The sequence below is a fragment of the Salarias fasciatus genome, chromosome 5 (assembly GCF_902148845.1).
Source record: "Salarias fasciatus chromosome 5, fSalaFa1.1, whole genome shotgun sequence".
Lineage (NCBI taxonomy): Eukaryota > Metazoa > Chordata > Actinopteri > Blenniiformes > Blenniidae > Salarias > Salarias fasciatus.
The window spans coordinates 30,811,430-30,822,648 of NC_043749.1; positions in this window are offsets into that span (position 1 = coordinate 30,811,430).

An 11,219-nucleotide genomic window follows, 5' to 3' on the forward strand; every position below is an offset into this window, starting at 1 on the left:
ATGGGTGGACCGACAGAGCGCAGAGATCCCCAACTCTCTTGGCGGACGCTAGCACTAACAAGATGGAGGCCTTGAAGGAGAGAAAGCGGTCGGCCGCCTGCTCCAAAGGCTCGAAGTGGGGTCCCTGAAGACCCTCCAACACAGTGTGGAGGTCCCACGGGGAGACCACATGTCTGGGGGGTGGCCGTAGCCGACACGCCCCACGCAGAAACCGCTTCACCAGCGGGTGACTGCGCGCAGAGAAGCGGCCGAAACCGCCATGACCCGCTGCAATGGCCGATGCAAACACCGCCAGGGTGGATGCAGCGCAACCACTGTCCAGCAGGACCTGGAGAAACTCCAGAACACCACCGATAGCGCAGGAGACCGGGTCCAAACCCCTCTCCAAGCACCACGTCGTGAAGAGCTTCAACCGAGACCTGTAGGCCTTAACAGTGGAGGGGGCCCTGGCACTCTGGATGGTGGAAACAACCGCCGGGGGGAGATCTAGTTCCACTAATCTCACCCTCTCAGCCTCCAAGCCAGGAGCCTCCCGCCCAGGAGAGGGCAGGAACGAAGGGCGCCCCCTGCCTGTAGCAGCGCGTCGGGCCCATCAGGGATCGGCCACGGGTCTCCGACCGCCAGCTGGACCAGGTCCGGGAACCACCGGGCACTCGGGGAGTCCATAGCCACCACGATCACGTGGAGGTTCTGCATCCCCACCCTGCGCAGCAACGGGGTCAAGAGGCGGGCTTGAGGGAACGCGTACAGGAGGCCCGGAAGTCAGCTGCTGTGTGCGAAGGCGTCTACCCTGAGAGGGGGTGCGTCTGACGGCCTGAGCGAGAACCAGTGCGTTCTCTGCACTGGCAAAAAGGTCTGCACTGGGTGGCCGAACTTGGACCAGAGTTGGGCTGCGACCCACGGGGACAGGCCCCACTCATCGTGGAGTGGGCCTCCCCGGGACATTCTGTCTGCGCCGATGTTGAGGACCCCGGGCACGTGTCGCGCTTTGAGGGAGGCAAGGTGCCGGTCCACAGAATCTCTGCCGCTTTTGCGATGAAGAGGGGGAGACAGAGTCCCCCCCTGCCTGTTCAGGTACGCGACCGCCATGGTGTTGCCTGTCCTGACAAGGACATGGCTGGCCTTCAGCCTAGCTTGGAAATGGAGCAGAACCTGCTGCACCGCCGTCATTTCCAGCACGTTGATGTGAGTAGGCGGGGAACCCCAGGCCCTGCCCACCGCGAGATGGCCCAGGGTTCCTCCCCATCCTGCAAGAGACGCATCTGTGAACACTTCGATGTGATGCGACACACAGCACAGGGGGACTCCCTGCATGAGGAGAGCAGGATCCATCCAGAAGAGGAGATCCTGACGTGCCTGAAGTGGGATCGAGACCAGTCTGTGCCCGTCCCGTTTCCCCAAGCAGTGGAGGCGTAAGAACCACCGCTGCAGTCTGTGCATGTGCAGAAGGCCCAACCGAACCACTGGGTGGGCTGCGGCCATCAAACCCAGGACGATCCTGACCAGACGGACCCTGGTCAGGATCGTGTGGTCATCACAGACCTCAGGGCCAAGAGGAGGGAGGTTCGCCTGTCCTTGGAGAGGCGGGCCGTCATAGAGAGCGTGTCCAGCTCCAGCAACGGCTTACCCAGGTAAGCCGTGTGCTGAGCCAGGGTGAGAGTGCTCTTGTCTTGATTCACCATGAACCCAAGGAGGTCGATGTGGTGCAGGACCTGGGCCGTGTGCTCCACTGCCTCCTGAAAGGAGGATGCCAGTATGAGCCAGTCGTCGATGAAGGTGAGAATCCTCAGCCCACGACGATGGAGGGGCTCTAGCGCCACCTCAACACACTTGGTAAAGGTGTGAGGAGCGAGAAAGTAGCCGAAGGGGAGCTGCGTGTATTGAAAATACTTGGTCCCCACGGCGAATCGGAGGAAGGGTCTGTGCCTCCTCAGGATGGGGATGTGGAAGTAGGCATCTATGAGGTCGACTGACGTCTTCCAGTCCCCAGGGCAGATGCTCTCCAGGAGGTGATTGACCGTCAGCATGCGGAACCTCCTGGTGGTTATGTGAGCATTCAGGACCCGCAGGTCCAGAATGGGCCTCATACCTCCGCTCTTCTTGGGAACCAAGAAGTAGGGGGAATAAAAACCCCAGTGCGCCTCTTCCACGCGGAACCTGGGCTAGCACTGGACAGCTCCGCTTGGAGCGTTCATGAAGCACGGGCAGGGCCTCCACCGCGCTCCACTTAAGCGCAACGCGTGGCGGGAAAGCCCGCAGCCCACGCCCAGTGATGCGCTCCGTCTCCACGGCCACGGCGCGGGAAGATAGTGGAGGAAGAGCCGGGGACGGAGCGGCACATTCAGGCAGCTCCGTGGGTGCTCCACTCACCGGTTTCTGCCGCTGTATAACATAGCGAGAGACGGGAGGGAAAAGCCCTGCCGAGTTTGACATGCTTCATTCATGAAACACGGGAAGAGGGGAGGATTGTTGCTCTTTCAGAGATGTAACGGGCCTGACGGCCTTTCTTTAAATATTTAGCAACAGAAGCAGGACGAGCGGACGGGGCGCTCCGCGGCTCGGGAGCGTGGGACCGTCTCGGCTGGTCGACGCCCCGGGGGAGGTCGGCGTTGGTAGACGATCTGGTCTGGCCGGACGCCGGGGAATTCCAGGGGGCTGGTCTGCGCTGCTCCGCTGGACGCCGTCGCTGCGGAGTCTCACGGCAGGGATGCAGGTGTGGCGCGAGCTGTTGGGAGCCTCACACTGCGGCCTCCAAGCGCTTGATGATGGCCTGGATGTCTGGACTGAAGAGAGAAGAGGTGGACAGGGGAAGTCCCAGGACTCCCCACTGATCGGAGGCCAAGCCACAGGTGCCTCATGGCAAGCTTTGCATTGGCCATGACGCTGCCCCCCGTTGATGGCAGAGGCGCGGCACATCTGCATCAGGGCCTCGGCTGCATTCTGGATCTCCTCGATGTCTTCGGGAGATAACTGGGACTTCTCGTGGCAGATCTTGTCGATGGAGCCCAGTAGAAACGTCATGTTGTTAGCTATGGCAAACAATTGATTGCCGCTAGCGTAGGCTCTGTCCAAAAATCCCACCATGCGCCATGTCCCTCTCTGACGACAGCATGGGCTTCCCGCCGGGCCAGGCGGAGGACTTTGGGAGGAGGCACATTCTCATGGAGTCCTCTATGGCAGGCACTCCGGTGACCAGCAGCCAGCCGTCCACGCAGGAATATTCGCGGTAGCTTTTCACTGCCCCCTTGGCGGTGAGCAGCATACCCCAATCCCACTGCACGTTCGCTTGGAAGGATGGCACGGCGGGATAAAGCACCTCAGTCCAGGACCGAGTCTGTGACTGGCTTGCTAGCCCGAGTGCAAAGTCACAGTGAACCGGCTCCGGAGGCTACGGCGGCAGCGTGAGGCCGGTGCGCTCAGCTGCGGACGTGAAGAGCCCCGCGAGATGCTCCACTGCCTCCCGGAGTCGCTTTGGCGGCTGGCCCGGGAGAAAGTGGAGAGGGAGTCCTGCTGAGTTGATCTCCCCAACAACGCTCGCCGCTGGGACTCCTCTAGCACCAGGGCGAGGCAGGTGGGACAGGAAGACCGCTGGCAGTGATGCTGCCAGCCGAGGCAGATGAAGCTGCGCTCTTGGTGATTGTTCTCCAGCAGAATGGTGATGTGTGGTGATGGAGCGGCAGAAGAAGGCCTTGACACCCGATGGTTTGTCCATCCTGATCTTGATCTTGATATCTTGATCGCGAAGTTCTTGCAGGCTTCTGAAGGCTCAAGGGCTGAGTCAGAAGAAGGGAGTTTGAGCGGCTAGAGCCCGGTTTTGTACCCTCAGAGAGGGGCGTGGTGCTGTGCCAGCACACGGGCAGGATTGGTGCGCAGGTTTCAGTTTCGTCTCAGTGGATTGGCTGGCGCCAAGAGGAGTACCAATAGCGAAGCCAATAGGCGGGCTAAGCATATCACGACGTAGAATGAAACATTTCAAGGAAGGAACGTCTCTGAATACAAGCCACAGTCTCATTTCTGTAACACCCCGCCCCCATTAACACGGTGAAACCATGAGTCCAGTAAACCTGCAATCAGCTGAGAGGAGGAAGAACAACAAAGCTTCATTTAACGTTTACACAGCGTTGTCTGAGAAACCATTACATCCCTGGAGAAACATCAGGATCATTCTGCTTGACCTCCAATGTGAGGAGACTCGGGTCTCCAACCTCAACTGGACCAGCAGAACCGTTCTCTGAGTCTGGTTCTGCAGAAAGTCCCGTTCTCTGAGATTGCTATCAATGTGTCAGTTTTTTTTAAAAAATCCTGCAAGTAACACATTTGATTGATTTTAATTCTTTTGAAATTTTCTTTTTATTTTAATGACACAATTTTACAATGTTTTTACCATCTACAGCTAAATTTTGTATTTCTGAGAAAAAAATAACAAAAAACAAAGATCAGTTTTGGTCCAGCTCCTGTAGAAGTTTTCTTTTCCTACTTTGAGGAAAAAGGATATTTTTTTTCCGTAACCTAAATCACATACACAATATCAATTGATTGGTGAAATTATCGGGAACCATGACATTAGTATCCAGCGTCTGCCACCATCCATTTGCAGTTACGGTTGATTCAGAAGTAACCTGATGATTAATGAACACTGCAATTACAGTTTCTGACGTTACAGGCAGGCGTATTCGCAGGATTCACATACTGTCACTTGATAAAATATGTTAATTTGCTCTGTCAAATGGTTTTAAGTTTCAGTCTGCCTCTGGTGCTTAACACAGTAAACGACAGGAGCGTTCCGGCCACCAAGCGGCCCACCGCTGCTGGAATCCAGGAGGGAAAGGACAGTCAGGATACCTGGATAAAAACCCATCCAGGCACATGGAGAACAAACCACCTCCGTCCAGAAAGTCCCCGGTCCAGATGTTGAACCACAGCTAACCACATCTCAAGTGGAGCGAGTCTGTGAGGAAGGAGGACAATGGCAGAAATCTCACACAACACAGGCCGTGCGTGACAACAAACACTTCACCGTGACCAGCCTCGGTCCTGCGCTGCAGCTATTCCTCTGCTCTCTGTCGTCGTTCTGTCTGCTCTTTGTTAGGACTGATATGTGGGTTCATGTTTGATGATGACCCTTCTGCTTGATTTATAGTTTTATGTGCTTTATATCCACACCATATTAGTGTATGCAAAGTGGCATTGTTTGAGGCACAGGTTCAGCCGAGAGCAGGAAATAATATCCACAGATTCAAACCAGGTGCATCTCGGAGTGAGTCATGGGTTTTCCACTGCACCACCTTGCCACCTCCATTTAGAGCTGCTGGATGCAATATTCCCAACGGAACGACAAAGCGACGCTGCAAAGAAATACAACATGGTCTAAAAATGCATTGAAGATGCTGTTGGCTCTGAAAGGGAGAATTAGACGATCGTCTTTACAGAAACTGTTCAAGAATTAACAGACGAAAGCCAGATTTTTCCCCAATCGATAAAGAATACGTTTGAGAGCAGTCAGTCTCCTGGCTCTCTCAGGTCGGGGGCTGGATCTGCATGTTAGCAGAAGCGTCTGAACAGTAAGTCACAGGGGTCACACGTGGCCGCCTGGCACGAATAATTTCAGACAGCTATTTTAATCTGTGGTGTTTCCACACCAGCTGCCAGCATTTAGACCGCTGATGTGCTCGGAGGACAGTCTGAGCTCTGGTCCACGCTCAACAAAAGCAGCGTTTTTATGATTTCACTGTCAAAAATTCACAAAGTAGTATGTTATTTGGTTATTTCTTGCAGGAATCCATGTTCAGAAGGTCTCATCAGTAAAGGGGCATCAGCTCAGGATCTGTTTACATGAAAACATCTTCACAAGTGAAACCGTGAATCTTTTTTTGAATTCGTGGTCATTTTTCCTTTCAGTGTGTTCACAGGTGACTTTTTCTTCGGAATTAAGTTTAAATCTGAATCAACTGATCGGTTTATTCTCCTTTGGGAGTGGAATTCTATGTGAATTGGGCGACTTTATTCCAGTCGTTCTGTTCCTCCGTCGCGATGACGCAACATTCCAAGATGGCGGTTCGACTCGTACGGAGACGATTTATCTAAACGAAGCCTCAGAAGAATGAAGAAAAGAGTGGATGGACGGGCGCTGTTGATGCTGTAGCATTGAAGTTAATCATGCTTCAGTACATCACGGCCCGTCCAATCAGAACGCTTCGCAGCCCCCGGCGTTGAAGAGGATTTAATCCTTCATTTATCCCATGTTTACACCAAGCTCAGGAATATGATTCGGAATTGCTTAATGGCTGTGTCTGAGGATCATTTTCTTATTATTGCCTTGAGAACGCAAAACTTTTCTGAAACTAAAACACAAAAACAATGTTTTTCCTCGAAACCTTGTTTTGTAAGCGGGTTCCAGAAGAGCTTCACTCCCCTGAAATGATTGAAGTAAATGATTTTTTTCTAAGGTTGCATGTGCACTACGTTCTCAGCGGATCAGGGTTCGTGACCTCGTCCAGGATCAGATGCTGAGGCGCAACCGCCGCCGTGACTGACGGGAAAACAAGCAGCGCCTCCTTTCTTTCCCTCCTGCAGTCGTACAGCCGGTAATTGTGATAATTGCTGCTAAAAATGAGTCTCTTCTGACGACGGGGGCTGGCCCGCTCTTCACAGAAGCTCGGGGAGAGTTTCACAGTCCGCCGTAATCAGGCCTAATGACACACACATTTCTGAGGCAGGGGTTTCGCATTTACAGTCTGCAGTTATTAGGTCTAATAGCTGACACATTTCCACCGGCAAATGTTGACATTTCAGTTGATGGCAAAATAGAGTGCAAATGAAAACCATACCGGTGTTAAAGAGAGTCTTCTGCTGGTCAACCGAGATGTCAACCACACAGAATTTCAGCGAAACCTCAACCGGCGCCGACACGGTGAAAATGGAAGGGAACACAGAAAACTGCTGCAGTAAAGCTGCTTGTAAATCCAATAAACTCTGAACGTTTCTCTTGTTCATGGGATGTTTGGGCCTTTCTCAGGTTTTTCTTCACACATCGATTGAGATCGGCTTCATGAACACTCCTCGCTGCTCCCAATAAACACCCTTTTTAAAAGATTCACACGCATGGCGGCTGCCGCCGAAGCTGAGGGCAGAAAGGTAAAGTTACGCTGATTCGGGCGACTCGCCACCAACACGGGTGGCCGAAAAGCCGCACTTTATTTACTCAGAGGAAGGAAACCGGGGCGTATCGGAGCCAAAATCCAGCAAAAGACAGGATATTCAATCTGGAAAACAAGAAAACTTGTAAAACCCTGAAGCCCGGCGTGTCGTTTCCACTCAGGAAGTCGATGCTAAAAGCAATAAATACCGTCTACATTCAGTCTGGGACCGGTTCTACTGTATTCCCCTCACGGCGCTCGCCTCCCAGAGAGGCTGTAATTTAGCATTTAATGATGAAATACAGCATAAAAAGACACTGATCTTAAAAAACAAAAGGAAAAAGGAATGTTTCCCAAAACCTTCAGGGATGCCAGAAATGAGACGGTTGGAGACATCGTCATGGTGATTTTGGAGTAAGCAGAAGATGCTGGATGCAAACGTTACTGCATTATTTAGTTTAATAACTTAAATTCTTCTGAAAGGATAAAGAAGAAACTTATTCACTGGTAACATACAGATGCTGAAAGTGTTCATTAAAGGACTTTTTCAACATGTGAAAGCAGCATAACATTTGCAATAATAATGTTAATTATAAGAGCCAGTGCCTGATAATATTGATTCTTTTGTGAAGAAAAATCAATAGGCGTGTTTCCATCCGCCCGCTCCGCCTCGGTTCTCGCAGGACGGCGCCTCGGGGTGAGAGCGCCGCTCCACATTAAAGGATGTAAAACAGGTGCAGCCATGGCTGCAGCCTGCAGGAGACACGGCGTCGGATCGCAGGACGCCGCCAGGATTTGGTAAGAAACACCATCTGAAGGGAGCAGCGGCGCGGAGCTGCTTCACACAGAATCACTGGATCGAGGCTGAAGAATCTTAGAATGGGCCCTTTTAAAATATGAGGCTGGAAAAAGTTCAGTTTCTGTTTTGATTCCTGCATGAATCTGTGCAGTCAAACGTTACTGCAGTCACTAGTTATTCCTTTTAAAACCCAGAGGAGTGAGTAAAAAGTTGCTGATTTTTGAAGTCTCTCTCAGTTGGGATTGACGGGCGGCCGCATAACTGCAGGAGCGAGTCGCTCGTTAGGTTCAGCTGAAGCTGCTCTGTGGAGTTCAGGGTTCAAACGGAGGTGCAGGCACATCATCTCCCCCAGCTAATCCATCATCCCTCCAGTCGGGGAGCACAAGCCCTCCCACACGAGGCAGCTGAGGCGCTCTAACCACCAGGTCTTTTTAATGGAAGCACGGAGAAAAGGGAGCGTGGAAATGTTTCTGTTTCATGTTGCTGTCAGGAGGTTGGAGTTTGAATAAACATCAGTTTTAAAGTAACAGCTTTATTAAAATGTCTTCTGAACATCTTATAAGGATTTATCTAAAGAAAGAAATAAGCAACTGAAGGGTAAACTCTCAGTTATTTAGTTACAGGGCAGTTTCTTGTCACTGTATTCGTCATGCTGTACATGTATATCCCACATGTATTTTCATGTATGTTAGAGAAATTAAAATGAGGGAATAGGTTCTCGATGTGGTGCAGATTTCACTTAAAGGCCTTTAGATCTGAGCAGACAGGAAGGCCTCATTGACACAGCAGTCACTGCTGCCGTGCTCGTCCAACACAGTTCTGCTCATCCCCCGTAGAAAGACAATAATGTTTTCCTCCAGTGCGGCGTTAGGAGCTACAGAAGTAGCTTGTTGAGCAACATTTATGCTTCCTTTATGCATCTAAAATTATCTCGTGGGTTAAAAATGTCTCTCATGTTGACCTGGATGTTCAGTGCTGTTTTAATAAAGACTTTTCCTTGAAGAGATTCAGATTCTGCCGTCTGTCGACGCTGCCCCCGCAGGTCATCAGTGCTCGGACTAAGTTTGTTCTGTATCTATAAATTCCCTGGAAACACTGAATCAGAGTCATCATGAATATCTGTTGAGCATCAATGGGCGTCTGCACCTCAAACAACAACGAGCCATCACCAACGCTGGATTATTACATCTTTCTTTTTTACTGGTGTTTTGCACAATAAAACATTTTCCTTCCACGAAAAGAACTGAATTCCAGGAGTCTGCTTGAGCAGAAGAAGTCCTGGAGAGAAGACGCGTGATGAAAAGACACTGGATACTTCAGAATCGGCAGCAGGACGGCTGTGAAGCTCATCCTGAAGCACTCCAGGCCTGCTCGCGGTTTGGGCCTCGTCTCGGCGGACGTGGAGCAGCAGCTCCGCTCTGAAAAACCGTCTGGACGCCTTGTCAGGAAGGTAGAGGCCAGAAAACTCCTTTCAGCTGCTTGTGTCCGTGACGCTGTTCTCATGTGAAGACAGACGCTTATGTCTACGGAAGAATTCATTAGAGAACTGTGGAAACATGAGCCTAAACAGCAGCAAGGGGAATTATCCAATCAAAGCAACAAATGCCAATAAAAAGAATAACCAGGGTCAGATGCTCTGCACTTTGTTAGTATCATTTAATTAAAGGATGACTAAACGATGTGAGTCTTAATTCTGACCCTAAACAGCCCAGATCTGGAGCATCTGGATGGTCGTTAGCCGAGGAGCGGCAGACAAGAAACAGACCCGCTTGATTCAGGATTAATCAATACTTTTCTACAGGGCCTCGGGGAAAAAGGAATCCATGGAAACGTTTCAATGCCACTGCTCGCTCTGAGGATTTGTGCGTGTTCTCGTTTCTTTTTAAACCCCTGGACTTTTTAAAACCGTCACTACGTGTTTTCGCCAGAAATATCCACATCTGGACTGCAGTTGCGTCACTCTGACGAGAGGAGAAGAAAGGATTAGTGGTACCAGCTCGGTCCCAGCGGGGGGGCCACGGCCCGGTCTCTATGTGCGGGGCCGTTGGACTATCGGCTGATGGAGCCCGGCTGCCAGAGGCACTTCCTGTTGCTTCCCGCTGGCTCTCATCCAGTGATTATCGAGCTTTCAAACACTTGAAGCCTATCAGCGTCGTCCACCGTGGACAACAAGCACGGGAAGAGGGACTGGAGTGACGGCGAGCCGACGGGTTCCGTGTGCTGCTGGAGTCGGTTTGAAAAAAGAAATGGCTTTAAACGACTTTTCTATGTGTTCCCTCAGACCTCCACACAGCAGCTCACATATGGTAAAACTAGTGTATAGTAAATAAAATACAGTGATTTCTATTCCAGAACTTTCCATAAACTGCTCCTTAGCATCTTTGACTGAATATGTCTGACTTGTGATTTGTAGCTGATTTTCTGGTCCGGTATCAGACCCACAAATTCTTATTCACATACTTTTCTTTTTCAGTATTCACATTATAAATCTTGACTTGAAGATCTGACTCCTCGATTTCCCAATTTCATCACTTTAGTTTTGTTCAAATTTAGTGACATTTTGTTTTGCTTGGTTTTTTTATTTTTGTTTTTTTTGTTTTGTTTTTATCAACCCACTTCTTTAGTTTAAGCAGGTCTGTAGTGATTTCTTTCAAAATTAGATGTAAATTCTTCCCAGGTCAGAAAATGCTTTCACCAGCAAAACCAACAAACCTTAACTGTTTTGAAACTTCAAACATCTTTTATGTATAAAATAAACTGTTCTCTCCCAACACTGATCCCTGAGGTACGCCATGAGTGATATTATAATTTACAGTTATAGTATATATATATATATATATATATGTATATACTGATAATATACTTCTCCAATTTTTCTATGAAAATATTATGGTTAAATGTTTTTTTCTTTTTTGAATGTATGACTGCATATAGAGTATTTTTTCTTATCGATACTAGTTGTGATCTCCTTGAAGAGTTTTACTGGTGTGAGGGAGGATGAGCTTTTGTTTTTAAATCCATACCGGCTGTCTGTTATTACCGTAATTTTTATTTTCCAATAAAAGGAAATCTTTTCTGTGAATCTTTTCCAGAATCTTGGAGAGCAGTGAGAGTATCCAGACAGGCCTGGGTTTGTTGGTCTCGGGTTTTGTGTGTTGGTATAACCTTGGTAGTTTTCTAGTGCTGTCAATTTTAATCGCGATTAATCCATTGAGGTCTGCCAATTGGGCCAAACAAAAGAACTAGAGGATAACAGTGTTTTTTCCTGACATTGGGACTGATTT